The sequence below is a fragment of the Archocentrus centrarchus genome, chromosome 6 (genome assembly GCF_007364275.1).
Source record: "Archocentrus centrarchus isolate MPI-CPG fArcCen1 chromosome 6, fArcCen1, whole genome shotgun sequence".
NCBI classification, from domain to species: domain Eukaryota; kingdom Metazoa; phylum Chordata; class Actinopteri; order Cichliformes; family Cichlidae; genus Archocentrus; species Archocentrus centrarchus.
In genome coordinates, this window is record NC_044351.1 from 29323348 (window position 1) to 29345271 (window position 21924).

The following is a 21924-nucleotide window of genomic DNA, read 5'->3' on the forward strand; positions in this document are numbered from 1 at the left end:
GGCCAATCAGTGACATGCTGTTCTTCCACGTCCAATTTTTGGATCGCCTCGGATCACTTGGAACCCCGGCTGAGTGAGTACTAAAAAAGTACCTGGTACCAGTCACTAATGGAAACACCTTCAAACCACGCCAAGTCAAGTCGCACTGAGTAGTTACTAATGGAAATGCGGCTCTAGTGTGCTATCAGAGGTTCACCTGAGGGGACTTTGGTCACAATATGGCAGCACTGTGAAAATCAGTGGTTACTCCAGCAAGATTTTCTGTGCATCTTAGATTTGCATTTGTTTCATCCCAAGCTAGAGATGAATGAGGATGGTGATTGTGAGAGTGCTGTTGTGTTGTGTTGTGCTGTAGCTGGTAAATATACATGGCCAACAAAAATCAGTCAGACACTGTAAAACAAAGAAACATATTTTATTATATTTATTGAGAAAAGAACCACCTCCATGAACCTGCTTCTGGCTTTGAGCCCAGCATAGTTCCCTAACCAGTTAATCATCTCAGATCACTAATCCTTCCACTGAAAAGAATTATAAATAATTTAAAAAAAAAAGAAAAAAAGACTCAAGCGTAAACCCAACTGCAACAAATGCCAATATGGGTCAAATTTTTCTTGATATCAAAAATAAAAAGGCCTGAGAGAACACCTAAGAGGAGCACAAAGCTGACGGTCAACACACCAAAAGTAATTAAATTAACACAATGTTATTACACACAAATCTTAGTCAGCTGAATGTCAACATGCCAGCCATTAAAAGGGAAATATGTTTTTTTCAATAAGTACATAACTAAAGCTGAACCTTACAAAACTTCATAAACGTTAAATTTAAAATACATGTTGAATTATTTCAAACAAAAACATTTAAGTTAAATTTGGAGCAGCTTACAATGAATTCCATCAGTCCTTCAAATTCTAAAGCGATACAGCAAATGTCTAATTCACAAAACTAATAAAAATTTGTTTTAGAATTTTCAAATTCAGTGTAGCTGAAAGTTTAATTAATGAAACAATACTTTAAACCACAACTTTCTAAACATGAGTTTTACTTTTATATTTACTGGGCCAGAATATGTGAAGGTGTCCTTGAGGAAAAGGAGGAAAAATAATTTGTTGCACAGTGTTTGTGTGCTTGAGGGATGGTGTTATAGACAAATGCAGAGTCATTCATGTCATTCTATTAGTCATTCTTACCTGCCAACACTCACAAAAAGCAATTTCAATATTTAGGGTATTTCTTCAAAATTACTTGACTTTAACAGCTGATCAAAAAGTCACATTAATATATACTGGAAAAGAAAATTTGATGTCTTATAAGATCATTCAGGTGTAATTTATCCACTGACCTATTTGCAGAGATCAAACACACTTTAAAAGGGTTTGATTATGTTTTGAATTTGCCATCTTTGACCTGAGCATTCCTGTATTAGAAGTTTGTGATTTATAATTTCCAGGCATCTCTTTGTCTGTCTGTTCTTCAGTTCTTTGCCCTGAAAAGAAAAGAGAGTGTCAAGAATGCTGACAGACCAAATCTTTACAGTTATACATGCTGTAGTAAAATCTTGTGGAATATTTCAGCTCACTATACAATAGAATCTTCAATAGAAATCTTCATAACGCTAATTATAATAATATGTATGAAGGAAATCCATAGAAACTACATAAGGTAGCTAAAAAGTGCACTAATCAACAAAGAAATTGAAAACTGTTTTCTGTATCAACATATTATGGTAGATACAGAAATTCCATAGCTGTACATGCTAATGCACACAATTAAACGCATGGAGTGCGTTTTGTTGTTAGCGCTTTCTACGCGATTCTTATAAACCCGTTAGAGGAAGGCTACAGCACTCTGGGACATGAATGCATGATATGTACTGTAAGTGTAAATCCTCTGGTTTTATATGCAAAAGGAATTTATTGCTCTATCAAATGTGGTTGCAATTCAACCGGCATTTAAAAGCAGTTAGCAGTTGGGAGCACCGGCACTCCGGCTGGTCAAAAGATCTGTGTTAATACAACTTTATTTTGTTGTACCTGAGTGAAGTCCCAGTAGATCCCCATTCCTTTCTGCATAGCCTCTTTACAGTTGTACAGGCCAGGCTCAGTTTCTTTTTCACCTACATCAGTTAAGCACCGATTGTCATTGTACTTGTGCGACTTGATCCCACCAATGTAGAGCTCGCCTGTTCCACGGTAATATGTGATCTTACAAGAAAAAAGGAGAGACAAAAAGTAAAAATAAGATAAGGTTGTCAAACAGGCTTACAAAATACAGAGACAACAGGGTTGGAGACCACAGGGTTTGATCGTAAACCTCTGTGCCTTTGTCCATGAAAATACAGAATGACAACACATAATTTGAATTTGGCCCTTCTCCCCTGGAAGAATGTTTCCTTGGTCAATGCTGGACTGCTTCCAATTTAACCTGTTAACTGGCTGCTCCAAAATCACCAAAAACACCTGAAAAAGCATACCCAAATTAAATCAGCTGCTGTTCCTGAACTCTTTGGAGTACATGCAAAAGCTTGGCCTCTTTGTGAAGAAGACAAGCTATATTTTTCATTTTTGCAGTCAAAAATGCTGTAATTGTAATGAGTATGTAGCTCTTAAGTTTGGAACACAGAAAAATTAGACAATTTTTGCCTCGCCTACATTTTTTCCTGTTTGTTTTTATGTAACTACACACTGAGTGTAGAAGGTATGGATTAGAAAATATAATGAAGCTGTAGAATGAAGTCTTTTTACCGTGTATTTCAACTTTTTATCAAGATAGCACAAAAACCTACTGTTCTGTAAAGGTTTTTGTGTGTTGATGTCCAGGCGTGGTCTCACAAGTGCCATTTGCAGAGACCAAGAGGCACATGTAAGCCAGCCTTTGTTATACAAACTTCAAATGGCTGTAACTCCTCAATGCTTCAACATACAGTCATCAATGAGGGCTCTAATCAAAGATACTACCCTGAGGAATCCTCTGTTATACACAGAGTTACTGATAATGTGAATTAATTATAAGTATAGACATATAAATCAGAGGTTGCCCTAATTTATAAAAGAAGGAAAATGCTTGGCCTTCATTCACAACAAACCCAGTCTATTTGTGAAAAATTTTCCCAGAAATGTTGAAGCTGTTATAGCTGCAAATGGTGGCCTGACATAAAATTGTACACTGTGAATCAAGAAGGTGATATGACTCAAGTTCATATGTGTGTGAAGGTAGACAAGTGAATATTTTTTGGCAATATAGTGTACCAGCTGTACTGGAAGTAGTCTAGAGCTGAAAAAGGAGACACGCTTTGATGGGAAATGAGCCAAATTTAATTGGGGGTTTTTGTTTTTATTTGAACTTTACTACTGCACCTTTTATAATCATGATTGTCGGCGAACACATAGCTGCTTCACTTACTTGAGATCCATAGTAGTAGCAATTGTAGGCAAGAGGTGTGTGACCTGGTACTGGACCTTGGTCTAGACACATGTCAGCATCAAGGTTCTTCATCTGTTATTAGAAGAACATTATGATGTTATGGGCAAATCATCAAAACAAATAGGTTCCCACACATCCTGCAGTACTCCCCTTCCCACATATACTAAGCAACAGAGAAAAGTAAACTTACTCCTCCATATGCAAGTAGGTTGTCCCAGGGATCCAGCTTAGGATACACATTATCCAGGTACCACTTGAAAGGTTTACACTTCAATCTTTCTCTGAGTTTCTTCCTCTCTGAAATGTCACCTATGTCAATTACATGATTCTGCAGAGACAAAGAATAAGGCCTGAATTGTTTTATATATTGTGGCTGAGGAAGAAACTAAATAGTGGTTTCCCTTAAATGGCAATGCAGAAAACACTAAGAGCACTCAAAGCCTAATATCTCCTCATGAAGCTGTTAATTAACTACTAGTTCTTGTATCATGTGAGTAGGAGAATGAGGTATCTCTTAAAGCATCCATCCATCCATTTTCTTCCGCTTATCCAGGGCTGGGTCGCAGAGGCAGCAGCTTAAGCAGAGAAGCCCAGACCTCACGGAACACCTCACCCATAACATACCCAGGAGGCATCTGACTAGGATGCCTCCTAGTCACAACAGATTGGTGCAGCATCCGCATCACTGTAGATGCAGCCCCAATCCATCTGTCAATCTCCTGCTCCCTTCTCCCGTTACTTGTGAACAGTACCCCGAGATACTTAAACTCCTCCACCTGGGCAGCAACTCATCCCTGAGACAGAGTGGACACTTTTCTGGCTGACCATGGCCCCAGATTTAGAGGTGCTAATTCTCATGTCAGCCCCTTCACACTCAGCTGCGAACCGTTCCACTGTGAACTGGAGGCCACCCCCTGATGAAGCCAAAAGGACCGCATCATCCACAAAAAGCAGAGATGAGATTCTGAGGCCACCAAGGCGTAAACCCTCCGCTACTTGGCTATGCCTAGAAATTCTACCTATAAAAATTATGAACAGAATCGGTGACAAAGGACAGCCCTGGCAAAGTCCAACACCTACAGGAAACGAGTCCGACTTATTATCAGCAATACAGACCAAGCTCTCACTGCTGTTGTACAGGGACTGTAGCACCCCCCACAGGATACCCCAAGGGACACGATTGAATGGACTTCTACAAGTCCACAAAGCACATGTAGACTGAATGGGCAAACTCCCATGCACACTCGAATATCCTTGAGAGGATAAAGACCTGGTCTGGCATTCCTCAACCAGGATGAAAACTGCATTGTTCCTCTTGAATCTGAGGTTCGACTAACGGATGGACCCTCCTTTCCAGCACCCTGGCATAGACATTTTCAGGGAGGCTGAGGAGTGTTGTTCCCCAATAGTTGGAGCACACCCTCCAGTCCCTCCAGAGGGAATAGGTCAACAGAGGATGCTGTCTCCATCACCCTGCACACAGCCCTGACCCACCAGCAACACCTACGTCAGGATGCTATTTATAGACTTCAGCTCAGCATTTAACACTGTCATCCCAGACAAGCTGGCGCTGAAACTATGTGAGGTGGGTCTGCCTGTGTCACTGTGTCACTGGATCAGAGACTTCCTTACCAACAGGTCTCAGGTGGTGAGAATAGGTGAGGCAACATCGTCCCCTCTGGTCCTTAACACAGGCACGCCGCAGGGTTGTGTGCTCAGTCCAGCCCTCTTCACCCTGTTTACACACAACTGTGTTGCCATCCACCCCACGAACACAGTGGTGAAGTACGCGGACAACACCACAGTAGTGGGTCTCATTTCGGACAACAATGAGACCCACTACAGAGAGGAGATCCAGCAGCTCACCCAGTGGTGTTCAGCCAACAACCTTGTGCTGAACACAGGAAAAACCAAGGAGGTCATTGTGGACTTTAGGAGGTCCAGGAAGACGGACCACACCCCCCTCCTCATAGACAGAGAGGTAGTGGAGCGTGTGGAAAACATCAAGTTCCTGGGCCTCCACATCACATCTGACCTCTCCTGGTCTACCAACTCCTCCCACCTGGTGAAGAAGGCACAACAAAGACTCTTCTTCCTCAGGAAACTGAAACGGGCTGGACTCTCATCTCAGCTGCTCGTGAATTTCTACCGGGCCACAATTGAAAGCGCGCTCTGCCTTAATGTGCCAGTGTGGTATGGCAGCTGCATGGCACTGGAGAGGAAACAACTGGCCCGGGTGGTAAGAACAGCACAGGGCATTGTGGGCTGCCGCCTCCCAGACCTTGACTCTGTATATGCAGGCCGGGTCAAAAAGAGAGCCAGAGCCATCGTCACGGACCCCAGCCATCCGGGCCACAGACTGTTTGCACCACTTCCATCAGGAAAGCGGTACAGGAGCATACGGACTTCGACCAACAGACTGAAGAACAGTTTCTTCCCCAGAGCTGTGAGAGCCATCACCCCCCCACCCCACCTCCTACAGCACCACACACAAACCTCACACACATCATCTCCCTACAGTTACTCACACCCAGACACCTACACCCACCAGCCACACACTGCACTCACACTCACACAACCCCTCCCACCCGCTGCAGTTGCACACATAATCCCTCCCACTTAATAAGGGGGAGGCTGGAAATTACTTCCTTCCTGCACTATTCTGCACATTTTAGTTTATTTTATTCTAACTTATTGTGTATTTTACTATTGTTTTTGTTTATGTATAGTGTATATATGTCTTTTTAAACGGTAGCTGCAATGGAAATTTAGCTGAACGTTCAGTGACAATAAAGCAATCTAAATCTTGGGAACCACTGTGGTTTGGAGGTAAATGCGCACTCGTAGCGTAAATTAAATCTCCGATCATAAGCAGTGTTTTCAAGCTGTGCTGTGTTGTTGAAATTGAGCAGAATAACATGAAATACAATTAGTTAATCTCTTGTTGCTTTTAATTGGGATAGTTTGTATTGCAGACAGACATTAACCTGTTAACTGGCTGCACCAAAGTCACCTGAAAAAACTACATGATGCCCTCTGGTTATTATTGGCTCTGGAAAACCCATGTTTAGCCTGTTAACTGGCCACGTCCTGTCCGCGGGACATATGTAGTGCATTTTATATGGCAGGCTAGAACCTCCCACTTTGATTGACACCTTATTCGGCCAATCATGTTAAGAAATGAGTTTTCCAGAGCCAATAATAACCAGAGGGGGTCATGTAGCTTTTTCAGGTGATTTTGGTACGGCCAGTTACATGATTGGCCGAATGAGGTGTCAATCAAAATGGGAGGGTGAAAAGCACTACATATGTGGCCAGTTAACAGGCTAAACGTATTGGTGAACATTTTAAAGGCTGGCTGTTGACGAAAGCCTAGCTCCGAGGTGAGAGAAGCTAGAGAATTGAAGCTCCAGCATAGCACAAACAGTTCAGAAACAACAACAACAAAGCTATTTACTGATTAAGTCGTGTTTTAGACTGCTTATTGCTAGCGGATCTATTCTGACCCAAAGTGCAGCCATGACTGGTTCTGAATGACGGCTTTACAGCAGACAGCCGCTCCCCCTCTTCCATGCACTGCATACTGGCACAGAATCTTTTAGCAGTACGCAGTACTGGACCGTACCAGCTTACTTTCACCCCTGGATACAAGAATACCCACCTCAGTTTGCTGCCTCACACGAGGGCAACTCCAGAGTGGAACAGAGTCCAGCCCTTCTCCTGGAGCTGGTTCCAGAGCCCAGGTCATGCATTGAGGTGAGGCCGACTATATCTATATCTCTCAACCGCACTAGCTCAGGTTCCTTCCCCACCAGAGAGGTGACATTGCATGTCCTGATAGCAAGTTTTGATACCCGGGGATTGGTCCACCAGGGCCTCCCCCCTTGGCCACTGCCCAACACACATTACACCTGACCCCTATGACAGGGCAGTGGGTGTACAGGAGGGCGGGCCCATGTCTTCTCTTCGGGCTGCACCCGGCCGGGCACCACAGGCTAATACCTGGCCACCAGATGCTCTCCCTCGAACTCCCTCCCCAGGCCTGGCTCCAGGGTGGGGCCCTGGTAACCCTATCCCGGGCAGGGGAAACTGTTCCCTTGGTGTATCGTCCATAGGGGTCAATGGAATCACTTTTTGTCTGGCCCCTCACCCAGGACCAATTTGCCATGGGAGACCCTACTAGTGGGCAACCCCCCTGGACAACATAGTTCCTGGGATCACTAGGACACACAAACCAGTGTTGCCAGATCTGGTGATAGAAACAAGCAACCAGCTCTATGAAAACAAGCCCAAAATAAGCCCAACTGGCAACCCACAACATTGTGTAAAACTGAGGCCCCTTTTATGCAGTATAGCTCCAATGCAGTATAGCTCATATCTTTGTTTTGTATCATTGTGTTTTGGAGCAGTGAAACCCATGTTTCTTAGCCTCATAGAAGAGAAGGGTGTACAGTCTTTCTGTGTGCTTCTCAGTATTAGAATGTTGCATTAAATCAGCATGGTGAGCACATATTTCACACTTGCAAAATCTGCAGAGTGCCTTTGATACATCTCTCATCAGTATGGCAGCTACTTTCTGAGGTGTTTGCGGACGCAATTTTAGCCCCCCCCATAACACACACACACACACACACACACACACACACACACACACACACACACACACACACACACACACACACACACACCATCTCAAGGTTTACTGTGTTCATGCCTGCAGATCTCACCTATTCATGGACTTATAAAATACAAGATTTCTATTACAGACTTTTATTTTCTATCAATCACAAACAAAAAAAAAAAATATTTGTGTGTGTCTAAAGGGGCGACAGGAGAAGGGGAGGTGAAGGAGCACAGGGGTGCCTAATCAGCGCCATGCCTCTGTTATTGATCATATCATATGCACAGCTGTTAAATATAGAAAATGCAACTAGATAAATAATTTCGCTCGCATCTTTGGCGCCCCCCCTCTTGTGAGGCACCCCTATGGATTGCACATAGTGTACACCCACTTTCTGCGCCACTGTCTCCCATCCGAGCTCGGATCCATTCTTTAAGTGTGCTCTCTTTCTCCCACTCTTTATTATATTTTTTCTATATTTTCCCCACTTACTGGAGCTCATTCTTATCCTTCCTCCTCACTCTGGGCTGTTATGAGTGTTTGTTTGGGTGTGCGCCCGGTCAACATGGGCGGGAACGATAAACAGGAAATGGGGGCTTGGAAGGGACAAACTACCTACCGCTTGTCTTTTGCTTTATTATGGGACGCCGAGAGATAATCAACGAGTTTCACTCGGAAAGAAAGTCAAGCCCAAATAAGCAACTTGACGTTCAAAAACAAGCCCAAAAAACCGCAACCTGTGACTCACAGGATTTGCAAGCGACTTTAGAAAAAAACAAGCCCAAAGTCGCTTATAATAAGCGGACTTGGCAACACTGACACAAACCCGTCCACCAGGTGGCAATTCACGGAGGAATCCCTTAAAGCAGTGGCTCCCAAAGTGTGGGTCACAGCCCCCCTGGTGGGCCTCAAAGCTACTGCAGGGTGGCTGCTATAATAACAGAAATTCAGTTTGAAATTACTCACATGTATGCATAGTTACATATTTATATAAATATATTTATTTATATAAAAAGTGAATTAAATTTGGTAATAGGAGGTGGTTAGTTTGTGATATTGCTCATTACTCTGACCTAATTTTATTTTTAAAGTGCCAAATCACAACAAACAGTTGCCTCAAGTCTCTTTATATTGTAAGGTAACCTACAATAATTACAGAGAAAACCCAACAGTCTAAACAACCCAAGCACTTGGCGACAGTGGGAAGAAAAAACTCCCTTTTAACAGGAAGAAACCTCCGGCAGAACCAGGCTCAGGGAGGGGCAGTCATCTGCCGCAACCGGTTGGGGCTGAGGGAAAGGGGAAAAGACAGGACAAAAGACATGCTGTGGAAGAGAGCCAGAGATTAATAATAACTTTTGATTAAATACAGACTGCAGAGTAAAAAGAGGTGAATGAAAAGAAACACTCAGGTGCCGTTTACACGAGACCGTTTTCATTTTGAAACGGTGTCGTTTTGATGCGTTTCGCCCTTCTGTTTACACAACAACGGAGTGAAAACGATGCGTTTCGGAAACGGGGTCCAGAGTGGAGCGTTTCAGAAACGCACCGGCTTGCGTTCTCGTGTAAACACTTGAAACCGGGGTGATTTGAAAATGCTCGACTCGCACATGCACACTATGGTTGCGACGGCCACAATTTTTCGCGCACGCGCAAATTGATAAACAGTACTCGCGGATTCACGAGTGCTTCTTATGCTTTTCTTGTGTTTTTACCGTTTTGTAATTCAGCGTTGTGTGCAGCAGTGGTCCAACCTCATCGTCAGTCCACACAAAACCTCTGACATTGGCCGTTTTGTAAGTAATGAACAATTTGCCGCACTACCTACTGTGTCACGCCACGCATGCGCGTCTTGCATAAACAAACTTTGCAAAGAGAAAACCAACGCCAACTTGTGGCCTGGCATGGGAACTATACCGTTTTCATCGTTTCCATCGTTTCACATGTCATCGTGTAAACGCGGATCGTTTCTGAAACGCCATCGTGTAAACGAAAGGCTTAAACGCATCAAAACGACACCGTTTCCAGTGAAAATGGCTTTGTGTAAACGGCACCTCTGTGAGAAACACTCACCCCACCCCCCCAGCAGCCTAGGCCTATTGCAGCATAACTAAGGGATGGCTCAAGGTCACCTGATCCAGCCCTATCAATAAGCTTTATCGTAAAGGAAAGTTTTAAGCCTAATCTTAAATATAGAGAGGGTGTCTTTCTCCCAAATCCAAGCTGGGAGCTGGTTCCACAGAAGAGGGGCCTGAAAGCTGAAGGCTCTGCCTCCCATTCTGATATGGTGCAATGAGGTCTTTAAGATAAGATGGGGCCTGATTAATCAAGACCTTGTATGTGAGGAGAAGAATTTTAAATTCTATTCTACATTTAACAGGGAGCCAATGAAGTGCAGCCAACATGGGAAAAATATGCTCTCTCTTTCTAGTCCCCACCAGTACTCTAGCTGCAGCATTTTGGATCAGCTAAAGGCTTTTCAGGAAGCATGTATAATGTAAATAAAAATGGTCCTAGCACAGAACCCTGTGTAACTCCATATTTAACCTTAGTGTATGATGAAAATTCCCCTGTTTACATGAGCAAATTGGAGTCTATTAGATAAATATGATTCAAATCACTGCAACGCAGTATCTTTAATACCTATGGCATGCTCTAATCTTTGTAACGAAATGTTGTGGTCAACAGTATCAAAAGCTGCACTGAGGTCCAACAGGACAAGCACAGAGATGAGTCCACCGTCAGCGGCCCTGAGACCATTTGTAACCTTCACTAACGCTGTTTCTGTACTGTGATGAATTCTGAAACATGACTGAAACTCGTCAAATAAACCGTTCCTCTGCAGATGATCAGTTAGCTGTTTTACAACTACTCTTTCAAGAATTTTTGAGAGAAAAGGAGGGTTGGCGATTGGCCTATAATTAGCTAATACAGCTGGGTCAAGTGATGGCTTTTTAAGTAGCGGTATAATTACAGCCACCTTGAAGGCCTGTGGTACATAGCCAACTAATAAAGACAAATTGATCATATTTAAGATTGAAGCATCAGTAAATGGAAAGACTTCTTTGAACAGTCTAGTAGGAATGGGATCTAATAAACATGTTGCTGGTTTGGAGGAAGTAACTATTGAAGTTAACTCCAAAAGATCAATCGGAGAGAGAGTCTAAACAAATACCAGCAGTGCTGAAAGCAGCCAAACATGAAGATAAGTCATGGAGATTGTTATGAATAATTTTTTCTCTAATGTCTAAAATTTTATTTGTGAAGAAATTCATGAAGTCACTACTAGTTAAAGTTAAAGGAATAGGCTCAACAGAGCTCTGATTCTTTGTCAGCCTGGCTACAGTGCTGAAAAGAAACCTGGGATTGTTTTTATGTTCTTCAGTTAATGATGAATAGTAAGATGTTCTAGCTTTACGGTGGGCTTTTTTTTTTATAGAGCAACAAATTCTTTTTCCAGGCTAAATGAGCATCTTCTAAATTAGTGAGATGCCATTCCCTCTCCAGCTTACAGGTTATCTGCTTTAAGCTGCACGTTGGTGAATTATACCATGGAGTCAGGCACTTCTGATTTGAGGCTTTCCTTTCCAGAGGAGCCACAGTATCCAAAATCATACGCAGTGAGGATGTAAAACTATTGACGAGATAATCTACCGCACTGGGAGCAGAGTTTAGGTAGCTTTGAACTGCTCTTATTTGAATTGGGTCGCTCTCACACAGTGCTGTGTGCCCTGGTCTATCAGCCTCCCAAATACAATAAGGACTTTATAAATGACTTTTCTGTGTTCTTATCGGAAGTTATGCCCAACTATGATCGTGTCCTTATTGCTGGATATTTTAATGTCCATGTTTGTCGTCCTGACCACCCTATTGCAAATGACTTTTTAACTCTAATTGACTCTTTTAACCTGGTGAAGTCCGTGTCTGGTGCCACTCAGGAACGTGGACACACACTTGACCTTGTTTTGACACATGGTCAGCCCGTTCTTAACCTGGAGATCTGTGAGGCAGTGTTTTCTGACCACAGGCCTGTTCTGTTTGGGATCTCTCTGGGCTGGACTGTAGGGAAACCTTGGCCTGCTGCTCGCAGATGTCGGATTATGAACCCTTCCACAGCTCTTCAGTTCTCCACTGCTTTCACACAGAGCTGTGTCACTCCTGAGTATGTAGGTGATGATACAGAGGGGTTGAGTTTGTGGTTTCATAACACCTGCCAAAACATTATTGACATTGTGGCTCCATTAAAGATTAGGCAGTCCAAAGCTAAACATGAGCCTTGGCTGAATGACACGACCCACTCAGTCAGACGCGAGTGTCGCAGAGCTGAGCGGAAGTGGAGGAAAGACAGATTACAGGTGTCCTTTCAAATTCTAACAGACTGTTGGCGTCACTATCAGTCAACTGTAAAAGAGGCCAGGACTAAATATCTCTCAACCATTGTTCTCTCAAATTGTCACAAGCCTCGTGTGTTGTTTAAAACCATCAGTAGTGTTTTAAATCCACCACAGTCTGACTGTACTGAAGCCTCTTCTGATCTCTGTGAAAGATTTTTGCAGTTCTTTATCAGTAAGGTCACCACTACAAGGGCTCTTATTTCTCCTCCTGTGAATGACCCCTCAGTCTCTATTTCCTGCTCTGCTCAGGTGTTGTCCCTGTAAATTTCAAACATGCTGTTGTGCGGCCTCTGATAAAAAAAGCCTGGTCTGGATCCCATAGTTTTGGCTAATTTTAGACCTAATTCTAGTCTGCCTTTTTTATCAAAAATCCTTGAAAAGGTAGTTTACAGTCAGCTTATTTTTAAATGAGCACAATATTTTTGAAGTCTTCCAATCTGGTTTTAAACCCCTGCACAGCACTGAATCAGCGCTTTTAAGAGTTTTTAATGACATCTTCTTAGCTACTGACTCAGGTGATTGTGTTGTTCTTGTTCTTTTAGATTTAGCTGCTGCCTTTGATACAGTTGACCATAAAATTTTAATCTCTCATCTGGAGCAGTGGGTGGGAATCAGGGGCACAGTCCTGAGTTGGTTTCAGTCTTACTTGTCAAGTCGGAGTTTCTGTGTTGGACTTGGCGAATTTGTGTCCTCCACGGCTCCACTTGTGTGTGGGGTACCACAGGGCTCGGTGCTAGGCCCGCTCCTTTTCTCTCTTCATCTGTTACTGCTGGGCCACATACTTAGAAAACATGGTATCTCTTTCCACTGCTATGCGGACGACAGCCAGATATATGTGCCACTTAAAAGGAAAGACTCCTACTCAGTGGCACAATTACTTAAATGCCTTGGTGACATTAAGGCATGGCTGGCTCTAAATTTCCTAAGTTTTAATGAGAAAAAAACAGAGGTGATGGTTTTTGGCAATAACTCAGTGACCCCTCTGGTAGATCTGGGTCCTCTGGCACAGTTTCTCAAATCAACAATAACAAACTTAGGAGTCAAAATAGATCCAGACATGAAGCTTGATAGCCACATAAATGCTGTGGTCAAGCCAAGCTTTTTTCACCTGAGGCAACTGGCCAAAATAAAGCCAATTCTCCAAAGGTGAGACTTTGAAACAGTAATCCACGCCTTTGTCACCACTCGGCTGGATTACTGTAATGCACTTTATATGGGGCTTAGACGGTCCGCTATTGCTCGCCTTCAACTGGTGCAGAATGCTGCTGGGCGGCTTTTAACTGGTGTCTGCAAGCATGAACACATTTCACCTGTTTTAGCGTCACTTCACTGGTTACCCATTCGTTTTAGGATCGATCCATTTTAAAATTCTTTTATTTACTTTTAAATCTCTAAATGGTCTTGCCCCACCCTATCTCTCTGAGCTTCTACACACTTACATTCCCACCCGGTCACTCAGGTCGGCAGACCAGCTGCTTCTGACTGTGCCTAAAACTAGGTTTAAGCTCAGAGGGGACCGGGCCTTTGCAGTGGCAGCACCAAATCTCTGGAATTATCTGCCATTGGATATTAGACAGGCCTCATCACTTGCGCATTTTAAATCACTTTTAAAAACTCACCTTTTTTCTTTGGCTTTTAACACTAACACTAATTAAACATTGACACTGTGAGCTGTGTACTTTTTTAATGTAATTTTCAAGTATTTTAATACATTTTATTGAGCTGTTTTATGTATATTATTGTTATATTGTACAGCACTGTGGACCCTGTGGGTGATTTTAAAGCGCTTTATAAATAAAATTGGATTGGATTGGATTACTCTGCTCTTGTATTGAAGTTTGTGTCCCAGTGGCAAGTAGGTCACATATTAGCATTATTACTTTACATATGACTGGGTAGTATTAGCAATTTATAGGCAACAGCCTGTGTTTTAATGTTTTTTTAAATCAGATTTTCAAGGAAATACATCACTTTCTCCAGTATTTTGATGAGAGTGAAGATGGGCTTGTAATCAGGAAAATTTCAGAGGGATTTTCTGGTTTTTAAGTTGGCCACAGCACTCTTGATTTTGGGAACCACTGCCTTACAGAAAACATCATTTGCTATTTGTGTATTTCTCAATGGCATCTCAAAGCACCTCAAATGGCAAGTTCCAAGCCAAGTTGATGTTATGTTTGTATTCATCCATCCAGATCTCTGCGACTCTGAGGGCATTTTTCTTCATGACAGGTCTCAGGTCAGGCATGTAGGGCTTGTGATACCTCTCAATGTGAGCAATCTTGGAACATGGAACTACTTCAATACTGCCTCCACATGTCCACACCTACATGAAAAGCACACTTTGAACATCAAATAATTGATCAGTCACTACTCATCACTTATTTCTGTTATTCAGCTAACTGCTTCATATTTATCATTCTCCCACAATGTGAAATCTTCCTTTCTTTCACTCAAAAAAGAAAGTAAATGAGCTTTTGGAGTCAATGGCCCAGTTTCCCGTACAGAGATTATGTCTAATCCTGGACTAAATATTTTTTCCGATTGTGATCTTCATTGACTTTTTCCTTTTAGTCTAGGACCATGCTTAATCCATGAACAGGAAACCAGCCGAATATGTTCATTACTTTAAATGACAGGCCACCCTTCATTATTAGCCTGCATCCATTTCTGCTATGTTGCTAGAAGATTTTAATTTCCATAGTATGGCTGTTTTATAGGCATTTAAATGACCTATAGATTAGTGAGTGCATCTGTGGTTACATAACAAAATCCAGGTGGTATGTACATTTGCAAAACTTTTTTTTAAAAATCAGATAGCAAACACAGCATGCATGTTTGCTTTACTGTGAAAGAGGATTTTACAAGTCTGCATATTCATTACTCACACGAATTCCCAGCTCAACATTTTCTCCACCATACACTTTCATTCCCTTCATCAAGGAGTCCAATTTCCCCCAGAAACTTTCTATCAGCAACTAGGATCCCCATGATAGATGGACTCCTACAGTCAAAGAAGAGAACTGTATTTTAAACTGCTGTATATTGGTATTATATAAGAGGAAAAAAAAACCCTGTTAGAGCATCAAGATGCAGTTAATAAGGCCATTATATTGGCTAAACATACTGAAACTTACTTCCCAGGTAGTGAATTGTCATTGAGTTTGTAATATTCGGGAGAAAACTCTCATACATGCACCACAGAGCCCAGTTGAAGGCATGTGCTGCAGAATGGTAATGAATAACCTTGAGATCATCAAAGTTGACTTTATCAAACACTGGGGACACCACCACAGTACGGTCAGCTTTGATCTGCGTCAGCAGGGGTTCAGCCCTGTATGAGGATGGGAAAAAGAAGAAATGGTGATTCACACAATTTCACATAGTAGAGTTTGTTTCAGTACTGATGCAGTAATGAATGGCTCCATAGTGTAGTGGCTTACACATTTGCTAACAAATCAAAGAGGCCTGGTTTGATCCTTGGAGAAGACACAAATCCTTTTGTCAGTGTTGCATCAGGTGTATAAATCAGCTTAGTCAAATATGCAGAGCTACCTGCTGTGCTGAACCTTTGTGAATAGAGGAGTAGCTCTTTAGTTGATGTAGAGTTTTTAGAAAGAAAAACATTACTCCACAGCCAAGGGCGTAGGAAGGAGTTTACTATTGGGGGGGACACATATCGGAAACCTGACAGATCCGTAAATACTCAGAGCAAAGCATAAAAAATGCTATTGATCTTTTACTTTCTCCTTTTTCAAATGTTTCTTGGAAAAATAGTGTTGTGTACACCTATATTATTGTATGTATAATTTACATATATATATATATAGATATATATATATATATATATATATATGTTTTATTAATCATAAGATGTGGACAAACCACCAAACAAAATGGCTTGAGTCTTTATGAAGCATAATGACCAGTGTCATTCAGGCTGTAGGGCTTACTTTATCAACTGGCCGCACTGGTATTAGTACAAAGGAGTATTCGGGCCACACTAAGAAAAAAAATAAATTGTGCATTTTGAAAATAAATTCAAAATTTTGAGAAAAAAGTCAAAATGTGCAGATTAAAGTCTTCAAGTCAAACTGCCACGACACGTCTGTTATACCCTCCAGAATGTCTTGTATTATAAGTTAGTGAAACTATACTTTAGAATCGGTTTTAGTAACAAGGAAATGATTTCTCTTTTAGTACATAAACACGATGTAGTGATAAGTATTTTACCTCATTCATAGTTTATGAGTCCTGCTGCTGTCTCCGGCTCCCAAACACTCGGAGCCGTTCAGAGGGGGGCGGGGGAGCGTAGTGGCATGACGCTATGTTGCGCCTTAAAATTTTTTCTCCTCCGCGGTGTAATTTCTGGGTGGGACAAATGCACCTGTCTCCAATATTGGGGGGGGGGGACACGTCCCCCCGGCCCCCCCCCCGGATCCTACGCCTATGCTCACAGCAAATTTGTCCTGAAACTGTGACACAGGCCAACTATGGCATTATATCACTGTTGGCAGTTTGCGCTTGGTGAACATATGAATAATGTAAATACTGCACATAGATGTGTTAGATTTTGCAATGTGGTAACAGAAGTATAAAAAAAAAAATGTTCTGATAATGGAAAATGTTACACCTAAACCATAAATGAAAGCAAGCATTTTTGACATAATCCCACCACATCTCATGCACTTCAATGTGTGCATCCAGGATGGCCACCACGTCAGCAGTAGCAGCTCTCCACCCGGATGCTCTGGCATAAGCGAGACCTCTCTGTTCACTGTGCCTCACTCTTAGAATAGAGAGATTAGGGTTCTCCTGCTCGAGTGACTTCACATATATGTCAAGGTCAGCCTTCAGATCATCTGAATTGAAAAGAGAAAATTATATTTTTTGGATTAGGGAAAGTAAGATTGGCAGTCATGGAACGGTTTGGTACAAATTTTCACAGAGATGAATTGAAACCAACAAAGCAAACTAGTTTGCACAAACATGTGTTACGTATGATTGTGATCAAATCAGTTTTTGGACTTTTGTTTGCACAATACAATTTTTTTAAACCCAACCTACCATTAGAACTGTTGTCATCCACCATTATTATCTCCTTCAGCAGGTTTTTAGGAGTGCGGTCAATGATGCTGCGCAGGGCTCTTTTGAGAATCGAAAGGGCTTCATTCAGGTAGATGAGCACCACTCCAAGACTTGGCAGGTCCTTGGGGTAACTCTTTTTCAAACACCTATTTATTGAAAAGAATGATATGAAAGACCACTGTATATGATCAGAAACATATCAGCAAGAAATCATCTGTGTGGAGTTAATTCTTTGGAAATTGTTTCTGTAATCTTTGAATGTACATGAGATCATAAATCACAGAAAATGAAAGCAGTACCGGGGATCCCTGGTATCTGGAAGAGGTCGATCCAGAGGAAGGCGATCGCTCAGAAAAACATTGTATCCATACTTCTCAAACAGGCTCTGAGCCTCTCTTTGATCATCCTCAGAGAGATTTTCCCCCCACTCCTTGAACAAGGCCGAGTTAGGGAACAGTTTTTCAGACTTTTTCTTTTGGATATTTGCATCATCTTCCTTCTTCTTCTCTGGTTGCTTTAGGACTGCTGGCTGTTGGACCTCTGCAGCTTCTCTCTGTTTGGCTCTGTCCTTTTCCAGCATTTTCTGCATGGCATCCTGCTTCTGCTCAAAGCTGCTTAGTACTTTGTCTTCAGTGGAAAACAACATGAGCAAGAGACATTATCAAAAAAATGGAAAAGGTTAATATCCCTACATACAAGCAGACATTTTTTGCATTTGCTCTGTGAGATGAATGTTGTCTACATGCATATAGAATGATAAAAAAAAAACACACTGCACAAATAACATGCTAAAATTATAGTATAAAACAGAAACTGGGACATACACATCTGATATAATTTGACCTCATCTGCCATTAATAACTGCAAAAGTTCATTTAGAAGACATTCATCTTTTCATAACCACACAGAGTTCTTTCATGACACTATTTGTTTTTTCTTTTTCTACTTTTTACCAATAAATGATTATTCTATTAATCATATATAATACCCCTTACTGCCTTGCTTTATCCACGCTCCCCTCATACTGATAACACACTGACCTCCTAGCCAGATAATAATATTCTAGAGTACACACACACACACTAAGTTACTGGCCTGATGGGATCAACTATTTGGTAACTGCTGTGGTATATGCTGCAAAATTATTCTTGATGTGCGCTGTTATTACAGCACCTGCACTAAAATATCTGACATTGTGTCATGTGGACATGTGGTCTATTGTTTGTTAATAGTTTAGGCCGATTTGTTTAGGTAACAATTGCTGCAGATTAGAAATGCTGGATCAAACTATAGCAAATATATTAAAAATCTTCCAGTATCCTAGTTTAGTCACAGGAAGCGAAGGCACAAAAGCATGCACTGATATTTCATATTACTCTTCTCATATAGCCTTCAGAATCTCCCTTCTCCGCCCTGGGCTCAAGAAGACAACAAAGGGGCAATAATATAGTGACGACAAATCAGAATTCACATAATTTTCTGGCCAAATAAAATTGTAACCTGTCAATGTGTCAGAAAAGTTTTAGAGACTCCATACTGTTTTACCATTAGATTAATCACATATCAGCTTAACTTAGCTTAGATCACACAGAAAATAGGCTACTCCTCCTGTCACTGCCAGCCTAATGCAGCGTTTGGATGTGTTTTTCTTCTCTTTATGAGGGACAGGAGCATAATCCCTCCTGAGAGTCAGTGAGCTGTTCACTTGTAGAACATTTACAAATGGAATATTTTAATCATCACATACAAGATTTGCACATTTTTAGATTTATTGTTAATAATTATTCATATTTTTGAATTACCGTATTTTTCGGACTATAAGCCGCTACTTTTTTCCCACGTTTTGAACCATGCGGCTTATAGCCCGGTGCGGCGTTTCTGTGGATTTTTCTTTAACCACCAGGGGGCTCTTTAGCAGGATATGAATCATGGGACGTCAAAGTTGGAAATCAAAGAAGAAGCGCCAACAAGTGCTAGCAGCAGGCACAAAAGAGATTTTTTTCAAACTCCCTCATCATGGAAACCACAAAAAGAACTTCCTATGATGCCGCTTTTAAGTTGAGGGCTATCGACCTGGCACTACAGGAGGGAAATAGAGCCGCTGCACGTAAGCTCGGCGTGAACGAATCAATGGTGAATTGACTTGTTATAACTCAAATTTGGGGTTGTCTGTCCCCCTCTGCTGAGTGCCGAGTAATTGTGGAAAACCGAGAGCGGCGGAGATACCAGCGGCTTATAGCCCGGTGCGGCTTATATATGTACGTTTCCAGTTTTTTCCAAAAAATTTGTAGGTGCGGCTTATAGTATGGTGCGCTCTATAGTCCGGAAAATACGGTACTACAGTTTTGAACTGTAAAAGTCTGGACTGAGCTGACGGATACTATTGGTGGAACACAACACACAAAAAAAGGTTGTAAAACAACAAAAAATAACATTGCCCTGAAAGTGTTGCCATTGGTGGCTGACACTGGGTTCACGTCCCTAAACTCTTTGCCAAAACTCTTAATATTATTAGTGGCATCTTATACCATTATTTATTTAATTTACTTATCTTGCTTTTTATTTATCCTATATCTTACTTTATTCTTATTACCAAAAGTTCTACTTGCAGTATAAACAGAAGGGAATGTTAAAATCAAATGGAAAAATGTATAAGGAAAGACATGGCTGGGCTGGGCTGGGCAATCCAAGAGATAATTAACTGCTTGTTTGAGTGTTCTTATTACAGCTTTGCACATGACCTTGAAGAAAGAACAACTCGTACTAGTGGATCCAGCAGCGTGTGAACTTCACCTCTACAATTATGAACTGCCAAGAAATTAAGACAACGAAAGACGATACAGGAAGATGTCTTCTTAACACACGTATGGACTTACAATGATCATGTTAAGTCACATATAAATAAGAGAAATCAATGGGACTGCTACAAGCTTTCTCTCTGAATTGTTAGTGCAGTGGTTCCTAAACTGTGGGCTGCAAAGATATTGTAGGGGGCCCACAGCAATAACAGAAATTCAGTTTGAAATTACTCACAAGTATGCAGTTACATTTTTATTTAAATGTATTTATTTATATAGAAAGTGAATTAAACTGGTAATAAGAGGTTATTTTATGATGATATGATTATGTTATTTTATGATTTTATTCATTACTGAGACCTAAATTTATTGCTCTTGTATTGAAGTTTGTGTCCCAGTGACAAGTGGGTCACATATTGGCATTAGCACTTTACATATGACTGGGTAATATTAGCCATTTATAGCCAAAAGTCTGTTTTTTTAATGTTTTTTTTTAATCCAATTTTTAAGGAAATACATGACTTAAAACTCTATCAGTGCATCAATCTCAGTGCATGTAGTAACTGAAGGGTAATGTTATTGTGACAACCCACTCTGCCCTGCCTTCCTTTTGGCCTGTGGCTCGTTTCCCATCTGTCTCTTTGGCAATTCCTGGGCCCATTATGTGCCAGTGCTCTATCAAAGCTGTCACAGCTAGGATGCTGGGGGGCTTTCCTCCCTGAGACAGCTGTTTGGGTTTTGGTTTAGGGTCTTTGCACTTGATAACCATATCATTTTTTCATTCATGTACTCACTGACACTATAGATTGAACTGATTACACACACTGTGGTTAAAGTCCTCTCGTTTCTTTTTCATTTAAAATAAACAGGTTTTCATGTGCGCATCTCTATTTTTGTCATTGCTGTGCGGCAGTTTGTGACAATTCATAATAAGAATTCAACATGTGAGAACGTGTACTTTGGAAATAATACTCACCCAGTTTGCGTAGTGTCTGTTCAATCACATCCAGTTTTCTCCTCACAAATTCTTGATCAGTTACTCCCTCAGGAATAGATTTTCTTTGTTTCCAACTTGTATTTGTGTAGATGATGATGTACAATAACAGCAAAAATGATCCAATTATTCCAGCTTGTATGTTTGCCTTCATTTTGGTCTCTCAGAGGATCCCAGTGCCATTCTGTTCTCGGCACCATTCCAGCCACCCTTCCTTCTGAACAGACTACAAAGTTCAATCAGTACAATAAAGCCTATCTTAAAGATAACATTTCCTGAAAAAGAAAACTTTCAGAGCTATTAAATGCCTTGTTAATAAATGATCTCGAATGATGCTGATTAAAGCAGATTGGACCCTTTCTTTAAGCAAAGCCATACCTCTGTACAATAGTCTTTTACTGACATGAAGTGGGAGAGGTGAACTTTATCTAACACCATCTAACAATATAAAGGTTTCAAAGTACACTCAATTTTTCCTTAAAACTTCCTCAATTCCATTCTGATTTGTTTCACATTAAATCACTGTGCTTGTAATTAGTGTCAAAATATTGGTACCTTTTAATATAAATAAGAGCCTTGAAGCATTAAATATTCAATTGTTTTTTG

At 41.3% G+C, this 21924-nt stretch overlaps 1 pseudogene; it reads right to left on the bottom strand.

Annotated features, from left to right (window-relative positions):
* Window positions 1-1369: 1369 nt before the first annotated feature.
* On the bottom strand, window positions 1370-21093 carry LOC115782019 (probable polypeptide N-acetylgalactosaminyltransferase 8; annotated as a pseudogene).
* Window positions 21094-21924: the final 831 nt, after the last annotated feature.